We start from the raw sequence: 16,910 nt of genomic DNA on the forward strand, positions 1-16,910 counted from the left end.
CTGGGGATACAGGCATGTGCCGCCTACCCAGTTTATGTGGTTTGGAGATGAAACTCAGGGCTCCCTGCATGGTAGACAAACATACTACTCATGGACCTTCATGGCCAGCCTTTTCTCCATGCCTTCCTGTCTCCACTTCTGTGGCCTTGTTGCTCTTCCCTGACCCAGGAGCCCTTTTGCATATCCCTGTTCACAGTCTACAGGCCATATCTGAAGCTCTTTAGCTCTCTTCTTAAGATGTGTCCCTGACTTGTGCTTTTTGTAGCCCCTCTCTTCTTTGAAGTCCAATATTTCTGGAGACTAGTCTTCCTCCTATGGAGGACTCTGGGATTCTGAGCCACTGTCTAATTCACTGGCAGCCACCAAGCAGTGTCTCAGCCTCTAGATTGCATGCCACTAGTAGGGACCACTTTAGTATTAAGAAAAATATTGAAAAAGCTAGGAAAAGGACAGCTAGGGGACAGAGCCACTCGAAATTGAAGAGATCTTTTTTCAGGCCAGTCCCCACTGTCCCCATTAAAGTTATTCAGGACACCAGGTTGCATCAGACACTGAAATTTCCAAACTTTTTAGCAATCTGCCCATCCAAGGTTTTTTGCCAAGGCAAACACTCCCATTGATAGATGAGAAGAAAGGTGTCTCTTGCCTTCAAAGTCACCCACCTATAAAGATCACTCAGGCCTGATAAAGACAATTCTCATGGAGGAGCTCACCGCTCTTGTTCTGAAATCACACTTTTCCATCTTGATCATGTTCTTTGTAGGTGTTTATTACGCTTGCCAGGAGAGACAGCCCGCTGTGCCTGCTCATTTGGCGAATGGCTGCTGACTTAAATCCAGCAAATAGCAACAAAAAGCTGCTTTAATGAGATTTTAAAGTTCAGCTGTGAAAATTGAAAGTTGCCCAACGTCAAACCACCCAAGCACCTGAGAATATTGCTCCGAAATGTTCTTGTCACTCACAGAAATTCTATTTTGGACTAGGCAGTTTACAGTAATGGGTGGAAGAGGCTGGGGTGTGAGATGCAATGTAGGTTACCCTGGGACAACTGTGGAAGAGTTGAAGACAGAATGTCTGCAAACAGCAGAGCACACAGCATGTGGAAAGCAGATGTTAACATCACCCATCCTGTCTCCCCTTCTCTTAGACCTCAGTATTCCTCAGTGTGTAATTGGATTATGGCTGTACTCATGTCTCTAAATAGACAATCCATTCGCACACTGAGAGAAGGCCAGAATGAAGGTGGTCCCTAGTCAAGAGTTGTGGTTGGCCCAATTCTATAGACTTGAGGTCTGTTGTATGTACTAGTACAGAACAAAGTATATTATTATCGTTTCACTCAGTGACTTTCAGTCCCCACCTGTCCCATTAATAGGAAACTGAGTATCATCTTCTTAATGGATGCCATTTTCCATTCAAATGACATTCTTGCATCTCAGACATAACCAGTTCAAAGGAGTCAAAGACAAAGTATAGGAGTAACTGATATTTCTTGTAATCAGCCAACGTCTCCATGTCTGGGTCACAGAGCAGGAGACAGAGCTTCATGGCCAAGTGTATCTACTCACTCAGTGCTACGACTGAAGTCATGTACACAGCCTCTACTGTTAGTTTGCTGGGTACCCAGAAGAAAGTCTTCCCTCAAGTTCAGAGACTCTCAAGCCAGGGTTAAAAGTCACCGCCCTATCTAGCCTGAGGGCAGCAGACTAGAGTGAAACAGACTAGATTTAAGAAAATTTGACATACAGGTTTTGTTTTTATTGACTGTCATGCAAGAAAGTTCGATGTAAAAATATGTAGTACTGATTATCTTTGACATGAAGAATGCATAATGAATAACATATGTTATAATTCAGTTCTTCCCTAATAGGAGTCTGAAAGACTAAGACCCTTCCCTCTGCATTTGATGTCAGTGTCTTCTCATACTACGTGGGCTCTGAAGGCAGACAGAAGCACTTCACCTGGAGAACTCTGTTACTTCAATACTGTTGCAGTAGGTTTTCGGTATTATTTTGCCTACCTTCAATAACGTCAATTGATATTTCTTCCTTTATCCCACCAGGATTAAGTGATAAAGGTACACTCAGAAGTACTATTTCCTTCTCATTGTGTTTGAAATACGCTCCTTGCCATCCCTAGTCAAATTGACATTTTTTTTTAGAATGTCATTGAATCTATTACTTTTTCATTTCTGAGAGCTCATTCCAGCATAGTGAGGTGGCCCCGACTGCACCCTACAGAATGAGTTTCTTAGAGGTAATTTCTTTAGAAATGAGTAAATTGAATCTCACACTTCTTACCAATATCCTTCAAAATAAATATTGTAAAGTTTATTGTAGAGAGTCTAGTTTGCAGAGAATGGATGTGAAGGTTTTTGTGTTAGGCCATGTGAACAAATCAATTCATCTCAACAATTCAAAAAAAACTCTTACTAGCTCTGAACCTCCTCAATGGATCTATCCAAAAGGCCATGAGACACAGCAGAAGAGGTCTCAGTGCTTTAGTGGGCCATGCCTACCACATAGCCAGCAGCAACACACACACACAAGAACCCATCCAGGGCTCTGTGTGGCTTACTAATATCTCTGACATATTCTAGCTTTTAGCTAGAAACAATTTTAGCACTAAACAATTGCTGTATAATGACATACTGGGCTTAAGGTTTATGTCCTTACAAATATTGCCTTAGTAAATTTCTTAATAAGTTTGACATCGGTGCTGGGTAGGTCACAGATATTGCCTTCTAAGTATGCTAAGGGTGACCTCTCTGTGCTCAAGCTAGCAGGACTCTTTGGGCACCCTAAAGTAAGCCATTCCGGTAATGTGTTTACCACAATGGCCTTCTAACATGAGTCCCAATCAACTCCAATCATATTTAAGCATCTGACCCTTCAGCTGTGGCACAGAGCACTGGATATTCCTCACCTTTTGCACACAGCTTGTACTGCAGATGTTGAGTGCTAGAGTCAGTCAAGTGACAAGATTTCTGGTTATTTCCACTTGGGATTGTGAACTTTAAGTCGAACCAAGTCTCTGAGAAGGGTGCCATTTAGCATTCAGAATAGATCCCTGGAGCCGTTTGCCGATTGTGGGGTCACTCAGGTAATTGGATCCCTGGAAGAACTGCAGAACAACTTCGACTTCGAATTCTGGGCAAATTCCTGTTTCAGATGCCAAGATAAACAGCTGTCAGCTGCCCTCATACGACCTATGAAACCTATAGTTGTATGTAAATCTCAACCAATCAGAAATGAGCACGATTGCCCCCTCATTTACATAGAACTAGCCAATTGGCCTTGAGGAAGCCTGCATGTCTTATTTGCATAGGTTGACCCAATTGGGAACCTTGTTGGGGACTTTCTCCATATAAGCCAGCCCTTCTCTTGGCTTCTTCAGGGAGGGCCTTCCTATTTCACTTAAGGCTGCATGTCCCTGCAACTCCAGTTTGCAAACTGTTTGGTTCTCTTGTTTCCTTTATACTTAGTAAACTGTTTTCAAGTTTTATTTACTTTTTAAATACATGTTTGTGCATGTATATGTGTGTCTGCGTGTCTGTATGCTTGTGTCTGTGCCTGATTGTCTGGTGTTTACCATGTATATGCAGTGACCTTAGAAGCCAGAAAAAGACATCAGAGTCTCTGCAACTAGACTTACAAGCTGATGTCAGCAGAGCTAGTAGTATCCTTCCTCCTACGTATCAGATGAAACGGTCAGAGATGGTAAATCATCTGGCCAAGGGGATGCAGAAGCCTATTAGGTTGTGAGAAGTTCAGTTTCGGCTTGAAGTCTACCTTGCTCTCACTCTCGGCTGTGTGATTCTTGGTTCCTGTGCAGACGCTGCCTGGGCAATGCGTTTTCTTGGGAGGCTTATTTCTCTCCGTTGTCTGTGCTGACTGAGCATGCCTGATCCTTTAGTACTCTTAAGGCCTGGAGGGACCAATCAACACGGGAGAGAGAACGGGTTCTGATGCTCTGCAGTACAATAGAGTGGCTGGAGTTCACAATAAACTAGTGCACGTTCTATGGAAGACTAGAGGAGAGCCTGAAGAAACGATAAGAAGCCTTGTGGAGATGCTTGGTGTTGGAGAACCACTTGCCACAGGAGCAGGGGAATCTGAGTTTGGATTCCCAGCATGCGCACAAAAGCTGGACAACAGCACCGTTTGCCTGTGACCCCAGCACTGTGATATGGGGAGTCAGAAACCAGGAGACCTCTGGATTTCACTGGCCAGCCTTCTCTCTCTACACCCCCACACCTGACTCTGGACTGTGCTGGCACGGTTTGCCATGAGACAAGCAGGAATCGAGTTTCCATTCTCCCTACTTCTTCTACACTCTTCCACCGTCTTCTCCCACTACATTGTTTTGAGTTGAGCTCACACGTGTATTTTGCTGAGGTCTCTAGAGAGAGGGGTAAACCGCAGTCATGGGTATTATATTTCTTTCCCAATTATTAACCAGTTTAGGATTATTATCTAGATGATCAAGAAAAATATCCAAAGGAGAGGGAAACTCCACAGAACGCTGCCACTCAGAAGTAATCGCAGGCAAGAGACTGAGGAAAATAATCCCTTCTGGATTCGCCAATTCTCCTTGAAATGTGCAGTTCCTAGAGGAATCTCACTGTGCTACGGCATTCTCGGCCATTGCGCATGCGGAGATGGTGTGATGGGAGGAACGTCATCGGTCAGTCCTGCTGCAGCCCCAGCTGGGCTACACTGAAAAGAAAGCAGCCAGGGTGAACACTGGGGAGCCCTGGCCTCGGCGCCTCTTCCTTCCCTGCTTCTAACTTCCAGGGCATCCTGTACCAGAAGGGGTACCCACCAGGCAGCACCCAAATCCCTGAGCAGAGGAACACACCCTCTGGAGCAACTTCTTTGGGTCACAGTAGGGACCTTCGAGCCATTGGATTTATTGGTTTTTGGAATTTTCTTTCCACAGCTGAGCCAGCCTCCTGACAATCTCTGTGGTTTAAAAGTAACATTCTGTTCTAGTCTCTTTACTGTGAACAGGCCCTCTGTCTGAGACTGTCCAGTTCCTAGGGCAAAGGGCAAAGAGCAAGGGTCAGAGTTCATCCAGATGAACAAAATTGGAGAAGGGGGCTCCTCAGTGCAGCTTTCCTCAGACCTCTCTTACCTTGGAAATGGGTGCTTCCTTCTCCCATTTTGGCTGAAGTTACTTTTGTTCTCCTATTTAGCCATGAATAATTAGAAAAGAAACAAGTTTGGCTTTTCCCCACCTGGTGGTTGAGCCAGCTAGGGTGACCAGGGACTTGCTTTCTGCTGTGTGGGGTGACCTAGAGACAGAGGCTGAAAACTCTCCAAGGGCTTGTAGCTGGGTAACCCAGTTCTCCGTCCATGTGAGTGGCCCGTGGAGGGTGTCAGATGACTCCGTGCTTCTCTGGGCCACCAGTCAACTCTTGTCAACTCTGGGTCTTGCTTGTGGCTTGGCTCAAACTCTTTGGCAGAAAAGAGGATGGGGGTGGGGGCTGGAGCTGGGAAGCCACAGATAGACTTAAAGGAAGAACGCCCATATTGCCACACTGGGGAAGGCTTTGGGGCATTTTTCTGCCCCCACAGGTATGATATTTTGTACAAACCCTGCTGCTAAGATATTGATCTTTGGGCTGGGAGTAAAAGACAGAATGATTCTGACTGAGGAAAGCCATGTGGGAGGGGGAGGGGCTCAGAAGTCAGGCCTCTTCTTATAAGAACACTGGCTGGCACAAGATTGTCGACAGCACACGCTTACTCTACTTGGATATATGGGTTGTTGGTACATTCTTAAACACTTTTGATGAAACTCACTTTTTATCTGAGTAATGCTACTTGTGGAGACGGGCTGCTTTATTTGTTTTGGACCCAAATTTCTTCTTCTTCTTCTTCTTCTTCTTCTTCTTCTTCTTCTTCTTCTTCTTCTTCTTCTTCTTCTTCTTCTTCTTCTTCTTCTTCTTCTTCTTCTTCTTTTAATATGTAAGTACACTGTAGCTGTCTTCAGACACTCCAGAAGAGGGCATCAGATTTTGTTACGGATGGTTGTGAGCCACCATGTGGTTGCTGGGATTTGAACTCAGGACCTTTGGAAGAGCAGTCAGTGCTCTTATCTGCTGAGCCATGTCTCCAGCCCCCCCCCCCAAATTTCTAAATAAGAAATGGCCCTACCCTAAGTTTGTTCTCCTGGCCAAATGTCTGCAGCTACAGCTTTCCAATGCTGTTATTTCAGTCCATCAGATGTTTAAACAGAGATATTAAAATATGGAGATAGGAACCTCCCAAAACAAAAGTTCGTTCTTTACTCTGTGAAGGCACCTTAGGCCCCATCTTAACCTCCTACCACTGCAGTGACAAAACACCGCAGGTTGAGGTAATCAACCTAAGAAGAAGGTTCATGGCTTTAGAGGTTGTATCCCATGATTACTTGGCCCCGCTGCTTTGGGCTGTGATGCTATGACATGGCAGAAGAGGCCCAGATACCTCGTCTCAAACAGAAGCACAGAGAGATAGGAAGCAGCTTGGATCTCAGCATCCCCTTCATGACCACACCCCCAGTGATTTAACTTCTATCCAGTGAACCCCATTTCCTAAAGGTTCTACCACTTCTCAACAGTGCTGTGGGCTAGGGACCAAACCTTTAGCAGGTAGGATTTCATGGGATAATTCAGACTCAAATGATAGCAGATGCTGTAAGACACGCTGATGCCTAACATAACTTTCTCCCCTTTCTGTGGTGTTGGACATTAAACCCAGGGCCTTAAGTATACTATGCAAGCATTCAACCACTGATTTATAATAGTCTTCACTTTAAAGTTTTTATTTCATGCGAATGGGTGTTTTGATGCATGTATGCCTGCAAACCACTTGTGCGCATGCCTGGTACCCAGGGAAGCCTGCAAAAGGCACTAGATTTCCTGGAAGTGGAATTAAAGATGGTTTGAGCCTCTTTGTACATGCAGAGACCCAAACCAGGTCCTCTAAAAGAACAGCCAGTGCTCTTAAGCACAGAGCTATCTCTTCAGCCCCAGCTCTTATTTTTTAAGGCAGAATTCCATTGTGAAGCCCAGACCGACCTCAGTCAGACTCATAGACTTTCTCAGTCTCCTAGGTGCTGGGATCATAGGCACACACCACAATGCCCGACAAACATAATGTGTTTCTTATTACACTGTTCTGCGATTATTTATCTGAATCTTCTTTCCCTATTGGAACTTGAACTGTTGGAAGGAAAAGGGCTTTGTGATTTTTTTTTTTTTTTTTTTTTGAGACAGGGTTTCTCTGTATAGCCCTGGCTATCCTGGAACTCACTTTGTAGACCAGGCTGGCCTCGAACTCAGAAATCTGCCTGCCTCTGCCTCCCAAGTGCTGGGATTAAAGTCGTGTGCCACCACGCCCCGTCCCGCCTTAGTTTGATTTCTGACGCTGTGATCAAACAAGATGAATAAAGGCAACGTGAAGAGAAAAGGGCTTATGTCATTTCACAGTCAGAGTCCGTCATGAAGGGGAAGTCAGATCCGGAACTCAAGGCAGGAACCAGAAGGCAGGAGCAGACAGCAAGGAAGAATGCTGCTCACTGGCTTGTTCCTTTCCTATACACCCCAGGGCCAAGGATGACACCGCCCCCTGTGGGCTGGGCCCACCCACGTCAATCATTAATCAAGAAAAGGTGCTATGGACTTGCCTACAGGCAACCTGATAGACGTTCTTCTTCCAAGGTAACTCTATCTCGGGTCCAGGCCTTCCTTCCATTATTTAACATATTTTTTTCTCCTTATTTAATATTTTAGTTTTTAGTAGTAGACCGACTGTCAAAGAACTTCATTTTCTTCTTTATTTGAAGCATGGTCTCACTATGTAGCCCAGGCTGGCCTCAAACATTCAGTTCTCTTGCCCCTTAGGTTCTGGAGTGACAGGCGTGCATTCATCCTGCTTTACAGACTTGACAACCTAAGGCCATTTAGAGACAGAGGTAGGGGCTGGAGAGGTGGCTCAGCGGTTAAGAGCACTGACTGCTCTTCCAGAGGATCTGAGTTCAATTCCCAGCAACTACATGGTGGCTCACAGCCATCTGTAATGGGATCTGCTGGGGTGTCTAAAGAGATACATAAAAGAAACCCCAAATCTTTAAAAAAAATTTTTTTAAATTAGAGAAAGAGGTAAAAGTATGCTGAATCTCACCATTCTACCCCCCCCCCCCAACAGTAAAATAGTGTCAGCATTTGGTATATTTTCCCACCTTCTTTGCAGTTTTTACAGGGTTGGGATCACACTGTTTAGATTAGCTCCAATTTTGTCCCCATTCAAAGTTCTGTGAACAGTTCCTCATCCCACTGACGTCATTCATAAGCAATCACTAATTGCTCTACAGTATTTTATTTTGTGAACATTACCCTAAGGTTTCAACAAATTATTTCTAATTTTATTTATTTATTTATTTATTTATTTATTTATTTATTTATTTATTTATCTATTTATTTATTTATTCGTTCATTTTAGAAAATGATTACTTGCCTCTGTTTCTGTACGTAAGATTATATCCCTGGAGTGCCTTCCTAGACCTGAGTTATTAAATAAAGAGTATGAATAATTCTAAGACTTTCCATACCACATTACATGAGCTTATTTGGGGGCTTAAGCTCACCGGGCTTTCTCTTAAGGAATCTCACATGTAACTTAATCTCAAAGGAGCCCAAAGTTCCCTGACACTTCTCCCAAAGCAAACACACGCCGAAACCTCTGTCTGCTCCCCACCCGAACCTGTCCGTCACTGTCCTCAGCGTCTGCCTGTGCCCAGGCTCCTGACAAGTGTCTGCGATGCTTACCCCTGTGAAACGTGGATCCTGAGATTACAGCTGAAGCAGAGAGAGGCAATCCTAACCGTAAAGAAGAGGAAACAGACGGATGTGAGAAAGATCCTAGGCTGTATTTACCAGTGCTCCAATTATTATTAAATTACAAATTTTGTTATTAGCTTCATAATAATATCTGATAAATATTAATAAATATACTTTATGTAATAATAGCTTATCTAATCAAATAATAAATTAATAAGTACTTGTTTAATTAAACAATCTATTTGCTGATAAATATTAATAGGTATAGTAAATTAATGATGTTAAAAAAAAAAACCTGGCTGCTACAGGGGTGAGCTCTGAGACTGTGTGAAGCCACAGCTTGCTGTGTATCTCCTTCACAACACAAGGATTTTACCATAAGCCTTCAAGGGCTGTTGTCTCCGAGAAGAACTTCCTCGGGGCCACCCGCTAGCTTCCTCCTCAGTTTCCAAGGCCCAGTCAAAGAATCAGTCCTTCTTGGAGGTACGTCTCCTTTTTCCAGAAATATTTATTATTTCTAGGCCTGGCCGGTTTACCAAGTGCTTCTACTGGAAACTTAATCTCTCCCAGCAAGAGGTCAGACTGGTAAGAGCTGTTTGGGACAACGGAAGTCTGCTGTTGGGAACTGATTAACATCACAGTTCTTCCCTCCTACTCCACCCACCCACACAGGGTTTCTTTGAGTAGCCCTGGCTGTCTTGGAACTCACTCTGTAGACCAGGATGCCCTGGAACTCTCCTGCCTCTGCCTCCCAAGTGCTGGGATTAAAGTCAAGTGCCACCACGCTGGGCTGACATCACCATTCTTAAGCATAATTCACTGAACCTATCCCCTAAAAAAGGAACTCCTAAAAGACATATGTATTTTTCCACTTGGGGGCCTGTAGCCAATGATGAAACCAAGGCTGGGGACCGACGGTAAGCAACATTCTTTGATGACCAAATAATGGAGTAAGTGATGCCTGGCTTACAAATCAACTCACTTTATTAGGAGTGAAGAATCATAGGCACAGAGCAAAAGAAAGGTCTGGGAAGGAGAGGCCAGTGAGGGGGAGAAAGTCCATACATTTTCCTGAGTATCTGGGGAGTCCTGGAATGCAGGCATCACCTCTCTGCTCCTTTTATAGTTTGATGCTTCTGTCATGGGCACTGGTAGATGTGCCCTTAGGATGAAGGTCCAAGGTCTTCTGATGCTGTCTTCCTTTGGCAGCCATCTTAGATGGTTCATCTTCAACGGAACTCTTGGCCTTAGACACCTGTCCTCAGAAGTGGAGACTACAGTAGAGAGGTTGAAGTTCAGTGGTCACTCAGCAGCGGCCTCATCACGAAGGTGAATTTGCTATGCCAATGAGTTTGGCTCCCTGCCGGGCGTGCACACTTCTGTTTTACCATGTATGACTCTGTAAAAGGGTCCTATCCCGGGGTGGCCTCTTCATCGTGGACTTCCCAGGTTCCCAAGCTCTGGGCCACACACATTTCTGATGCATACAAAGCAGCATCCTGTGAGAGCGGTAGACACTGACACTGGGGTAGTCGTGTTTAACACGTCATCCGGTAACGGCTGCTGCAATGAAGCTCCAGTCTACGCTGTCACAGAAGCCCTCTGGCAGTTTCTGATTTAGGTCTTCCCAACGCTGGTAAGACTTGTACATTCCTTACAGTCCAGAATCTGAACTCAGCACCATGTTCTTCTAAGACGACAGTGGGAGAGGAAGCATTACCTTAAAACCTGATCCATTCAGCAACAAACGCGATAAGAAATGAATATCTTGCGTATATTTCCACGGTGCAATCATTATTACACCCCCTTCCACTATTATAATTGGAGTCTTTTTTTGAAAATTTTTCATCTTTGGAACCCAAATGCCTGTGTTGAGGACCTCAGCACATGGTATGACTCTGAAGCCCACTGGATAGCTTTGTTAAGTCAGTCCCTTATTAGAATGATTGGGTAAGATATCGTCAATGTGCCAGATGCTGTAGAGACTACAGAAACGTGCCTATCTACAACACATAACCTTTCCTTTTCAACCAGAGAGCTGAGTATGTAGCTTGAAGAAGAATACTAAGGCTCACAAAGGTTGCTGGGTTCTTCGGGCTCCTGAACTCCCCATCCCCCATATTCACTTTGAGTTTAAAGCCACTCCCATCTTTTTCTGCATGTGTAAGCTCTGACATGCTTGGACTGGTCCTCCCCTGTTCCCTAAACCTTCCAGCTACACGTAGACGTTATAACCCCTAGCCTTCTCAACCTTCCTCCAGTGGGTCTGTGTTTGCATGTCTTATCTCCAGACTAAGTGCCTGGACAGGAGGGCGTGAAGAATCATTTAAACTCTGTAGCACTTAGCAGATTGCTGAGTACACACCTGACAATAAATCATTCATTCGTTGCTGCAGACATGATTCACTTTCTCACATGACGCAACCGGGATCCTCTGGTCTGGCTACTCAGTGTGTGGTCTGGCCCACCAAGCACCAATGCCACCTTTGTGGAGATCAAGACCTGCAGATCTAGCCTTGGACCACTGAATCAACCCACACTTCCACCCTTCTGAAACCTTATCCATGATTCACTGCGATAGAGTTTGGAGAGTGTTGCGTTCAGTGGGTGTTAGTGGGCTGCTTCTTAAACCTTCTTCCTCAGTCCGATGTTCTTGCTCCCATGTCCTGCCCCTTCCCCACATCCCTCAGCCTTCCCACTGCCTTAACCATTTTCTGTCCTGTGTTTTCAGTCCTCCTCTCCTCTGCTCTCTATTCCCTCCCACAAGGTGCCAACAGTTCTCTTCCTCTCCCCACTCCGTTTCTCTTCTCTTGAGGTCCAGGCGCTGTGCACGGCACGGACCCATAGTGGAGCCCCCTGTTGGGATGAATTCCGCCCACGTCTAGCTCATCACTCTGCCATGGGAACAATATTAAGGAAGAAATCTGAACTCAGTCGTCTGTTAGACGGGCACTAATGCTATTTGCCCTTTCTGCTGTTCGGTTCACTCCCGCATTAAAGAAAGGAATTTATTAACCCGCGGTAGACAGAGAATGGCCCTGTTTATAGCTCTACCTGCTTGAAAGGGGCTGAGAATTGCAGTCATCCCCACCACTTAAGCCTAAGCCTTTGATGCGAAGGAAGGTGTGCCTCACTTAAGGTGAGCAAACAGAAAACTGCACTAAGAAAGCGAGGGCTAAGGTTTGTTTTACCCATAATTCCTCCACTTAGAAAGACTTCAAGGGGTCTTCAAACTAAGAATCTTGAAGGTGACTTTCCAATGACTTTTATTCACGCCTTCAAAAGCACAGCCAAATCTTGGAATTTAGGGGTAACTTATCTTCAATTTTAGTGCATTTTGTGGAGAAACCCCAATAAGTGCAGATTGAGACCTGAAGGAAATAGAAAATTACCCACTTGCGAGATTGTTTTTGCAGCGGGAGCTAAACAGTTAATTACTCCTACTGGCTTTGAGGCTCACATTTTTCTACAAGTTGATGTACAGTGATAATTTTCTTTGGCTATGTTAAAAAGCAACTTCTCATAAAGGAAAGGAGATGCATTGGACAATGTCTTCCTGGATGTCAAAGGGCATCAATAATTAGGCCATTTGGCGTCTCTTCATTTTTCTAAATCCTCTGACTGCTGGTACAATAACTTTCTTCCTCCAATCAATGACTCTAACAGCTCCTACCAATATTTTACTTTTAATGGTTGACTACTCATTTCATTAAAAATGTAAGTGCATTAGCGCCATGTAAAATGATACCATTGGGATGGTGATATTTAAATATTCATAACATAAAAATTAATAAATCGGAGTGCAGCGTTTGCATTTTAAAAAGTCAGGCTGCTGTCAGATGTAGTTGGTCTCTGATGAGAGTCACTAAATTAGAAACCTCAAGCATCGTCTTCCTGTTGATTCTTTTTTTTTTTTTTAACAGCAACACAATTCAACAGGAACACTTTGAGAACAGAATCTCTGTGCAGTAACTTGCTGCTTTGTTTCGGCTTGATCAACTAGAGCTTGCTTCCTCTGTCTTTCATGTTACACCACTAATCAGCTTGTCTAATATTAAAGACGTTCAATGCTGGGCATGGACTATACTTCCATTTTTGTTCAATCTCTTTCCTTCCCAGCTTCCCTCCTTTCCTTCCTCCCACCCAAAGAAATATGCGGTCCATGGGGTGATCCATTCCCAGCAGGCTTCTCCTAATGGGAGCAAGAGTCACACATTTCATAGTGCGTAAGAGCTCGTTGTCCGGTGTGTGTCCCCAAGCCTGTGAAGCTTAGAGACGGCAAATGTGGCAAATGTAGGGGTCCAACCAAAAGCAGGTGATCTCTGTGTGCAAATTGCTCAAGGCTTGAGAATGCTGCCAAGAAGCAGGGACAGGGCTGGAGGTCTGGCTCAGTTTACACTCAGATCTCTGCACCCTCAGATTTCAGATCCCTGATTGTGGATCTCCACATCCTACATACAGCTGGATGATGTGGTGGGTAATGTGTGAGAACCCAGCACTTCTACAGTGAGATGGGCAGTGGGGACAGGAGAGTCCCTGGGAGCTCCCTGGCCAGCTAGTCTGGAGCATGTAATGATGAACCAGAGACCCTGTCTCAAGCAAGGTGGAAGGCAGAGATGACAGCCAAGGTTGTCCTTTGAGTTTGACCTCCACATGCATGTATACACACACACACACACACACACACACACACACACACACACACACACACACACACACACTGGAGAGGGAGCATGGAGATAGGTTAGGCCTGCCCATTCCTCAAGGCACCGAGCCACCTGGTACAGAATCACTAATTTCTCACATCCCAACCCAGACACTACTGTTAGCAAAGCTTATCTGGATTAGACAGAAAGGGGCTCTGCTGAAACGATGAATAGGCCACCTGGAAGAATGAGACTCGGGAGGAGTGTGACATTTTTACATTCACCACCAGCTGCACCCCCGCTTGTATGGATGATTTATTATGAATTCTGTTATTGAGAGTGACATAAGATTTGGAGCCAAAGTCAGACATCTTAACCCTTTGCTCTCAAAGCATCTACTTTCTGAAATGGAGTTTCTTAAAGAGTGCATCTTCATGGGAGTAAGCGAAGGCTGGACTGGTAGGTAGATGTCAGAGAGGGGAATCTCCTCCACCCAACAGGGAGGCAGAGAGCATCCTATATGCCCACGAGGAGCTTCGTAAGCCCTCCCCACCCCATCCCTGTGGCTGCAGCTCCAATGTTACTATGAATTGAAGCTTGTTCTCCCTAAAGAGAGGCAATGCACACAGCAGAACTTGAATCTGTTTTCACTCAGTCACGGCGAGGCAGAGCAAACTCAACAACTTCCTGGTGAGGACGGCCTCACCCAGGGGTCGACTTTGAAGGTCGAACCCCAGGTTTCAGATGGAAAGGGGTAAAGAAACTTCAGAACAAAAAAAGGGGACAGAATCCCATGTTTGTTTGTAGCCCAAGTCAAACCCATATGCTCCTGTGTTTTGTTCTCAAAGGATTCCTGTCATCTCCTATAAATTAAATTATTCTCCTGGGCCAAATAAGAGATGAAAACACTCAAAACCATACACTGCATTTATTTGATTTTGCTGAAAACACAAAATTCAGTTGTTCTATTATAAATGAAGCACATGTGGACTCCATATATACGGGAAAGAGACGCAGATGGTGTATAGTCTACCCGCATAGACGCGCACAGGCTAGACACTCTGAATATATACAAATGTCGGAGAGTTTTTTTTTTTTTGAGGTTGTGTATGTACTACACAGCTTAGGGGCCCTGGCATAATCTTCTCCAGAGCATCTCAAAGCATAATCCACAAGCTACCTGCTGCAGAACCTTCAAGGTGTCTGTCCAGAAATGGGGGAGGCACCACAGATCTCCTGCACCAACCTCCCGTACCACTTCCAAGGCCGACTGTGGTTTGGTGATGCATTTGGGCTGCCCAGAGTTTCTTTGAGCAATAAATCTGAGGACCCACAGATATATATGGGTGTGACTGTAGTTCATGGGATGAACACATGCACTTTGGAGTAGGTGTGGTTTCAGGTCCATCTATAGCTCTTCATTTTTCTACAGCTAAGCTTGTATCTTAGTTACTTTTCCTTTTAGATGGTTGTGAGTCACCATGTGGTTGCTGGGAATTGAACTCAGGACCTCTGGAAGAGCAGTCAGTGCTCTCGACCACTGAGCCATCTCTCCAGCCCCCTTAGTTACTTTTCCATTGCTGTGATAAAGCGCCATGACCAAGGCAATGTACAGGAAGCAAGGGTTTACTTTGGGTTCATGGTGGCAGGAACAGGTGGTTGCAGAAGCAGCTGGAGCTTACAAATTGTCAGCTGGAGGCAGAGAGAGCTAACTTGAAATGCCATGAGTCCCTTAAAACCTCAAAGCCAGTGACACACTTCTTCCAACAAGGCCATACCTCCTAATCATCACTGAAGAGCTACCATCTGTGAAATAAATTTTCAAATGCCTGAGGCTTATGGGGACAGCTCATCTAAACCACCAGAGCATGGCTTCATTTCTGACACAATAATAATAATAATAATAATAATAATAATAATAATAATAATAATAATAGTAGTAGTAGTAGTAGTAGTAGTAGTAGTAGTAGTAGTAGTAGTAGTAATCGCTTCCTGCTGGACCTGCAGTACTCATGTTCAGCCATGGGGGGCGCCATACAGTCATCCCTGTAATAATCAAGCTTGCTCCTTCTCCCTACTGCAGAGTCAATTACAGCCTCCCTGCAGTTGTGCCCTGGACATAAGTAAATGATCCCGATTCTCTAAAATCTGATAGCTAAATTGGCGAGAATGGGCACCAAACGGAGTAATAGCTGCCCACCCGATTCTTCTCCCTTCACCTCGAGTAAGCAGTAAATGTGACGTCTCTGAATGCGGCAGAATCTCTTTGCCATTTCAGAAATTCGGGCCGCTTACAGGGGTAAATTATAGCACCTGCTTAGTTGCAGTAAAATCATAATTTGAATGGCTCCAGTACTAATTAAGGACCATACCAGAAGAGACAGACACTGAAGGGAGATCTCATATATTAAATAGCACAGGGCTCACCTAAGGGCTTTGAGTGCAATACTTTGAAGACTTCACGGCTGTGCGCTATAAAGCACTAAAAGGTCAGAGAACGGTCTAGAATCAGGCCAGGGCCAGAGAATAGAGTCTAAGGTCCTCTAAAGAATTACTTGGACCTAACGACCAAGAGGACAGTTAGTGCCCCACCCCCACCCCCAGGCTCAGTCTTCGAAGCTGTGGGATTTTGAGTGACTTTTTCTTGGAAAGCTGAGTTCTACCTCTCACCACAGACATCTTCCAAACCGTGCTTTGGGGAAGGAGCTGTTGTCAAAATTCTGGCTATGGGAGAACGCTTATAGAGTTTATGGCATTGCAAATTATTACATATTACTCTCAAGTAAGAATTTATCACAGCTCTTCCATAGGATTAATGAGCTGGACATGACATAACTTGTGGCCGGATGACTGAGAGAAAGCCACATCACTGGAGTCTCTGAGACCCATTTTCTAGGTTTCTTAGATGTTGTGAGAAGAATTTGACATGGCTGCAAATTCTGCCTCGTGCTCCATAGAGACAGCAGATATGAAGGAAGAGCTAATCAAGTGCAAAAGAAACAAAGACACCCAAGACTCCCTGCATGGTCACGCTGACCGAGCACTTTCCGTGTGCCAATGACTGCGATCCCCTCTGACACCATCAACACCACCCCGGACTTGTTCTCTGACAGAATTTCCATGGAAAACCCATGAGGCCACCCTACATTGCTGTTGGATAGATAAGAAGATTCCCTTAGGGAACAAAGTTACTAGGTCAAGATTACATGGTGTGAATCCAGAGAATCCATTTATATCCCCTATTCCACATTCCAGATGATGTCTGTACTGGCTGGTTTTGTGTCAACTTGACGCAGCTGGAGTTATCACAGAGAAAGGAGCTTCAGTTGAGGAAATGCCTCCATGAGATACAACTGTAAGGCATTTTCTCAATTAGTGATCAAGGGGGAAAGGCCCCTTGTGGGTGGGACCATCACTGGGCTGGTAGTCTTGGTTCT

General features: G+C 44.8%; 2 long non-coding RNA genes across 4 annotated transcripts; both read left to right on the plus strand.

Annotated features, from left to right (window-relative positions):
• Positions 1-5,503: 5,503 nt before the first annotated feature.
• On the plus strand, positions 5,504-8,932 carry Gm34474. 3 transcript variants are annotated; one of them, XR_378880.2, is made up of 4 exons: positions 5,504-5,579; positions 7,596-7,708; positions 7,892-7,962; positions 8,771-8,932. It is a non-coding gene; the product is annotated as a predicted gene, 34474 (long non-coding RNA). The 3 variants fall into 3 exon arrangements; XR_870337.1 differs by lacking the exon at positions 7,892-7,962 and having other exon boundaries at positions 8,679-8,932; XR_870338.1 differs by lacking the exon at positions 7,892-7,962.
• Positions 8,933-9,804: 872 nt separating this feature from the next.
• On the plus strand, positions 9,805-12,899 carry Gm34533. The gene is made up of 2 exons (XR_378881.2): positions 9,805-10,156; positions 12,751-12,899. It is a non-coding gene; the product is annotated as a predicted gene, 34533 (long non-coding RNA).
• Positions 12,900-16,910: the final 4,011 nt, after the last annotated feature.

This window comes from Mus musculus, chromosome 8 (assembly GCF_000001635.26).
Source record: "Mus musculus strain C57BL/6J chromosome 8, GRCm38.p6 C57BL/6J".
Lineage (NCBI taxonomy): Eukaryota > Metazoa > Chordata > Mammalia > Rodentia > Muridae > Mus > Mus musculus.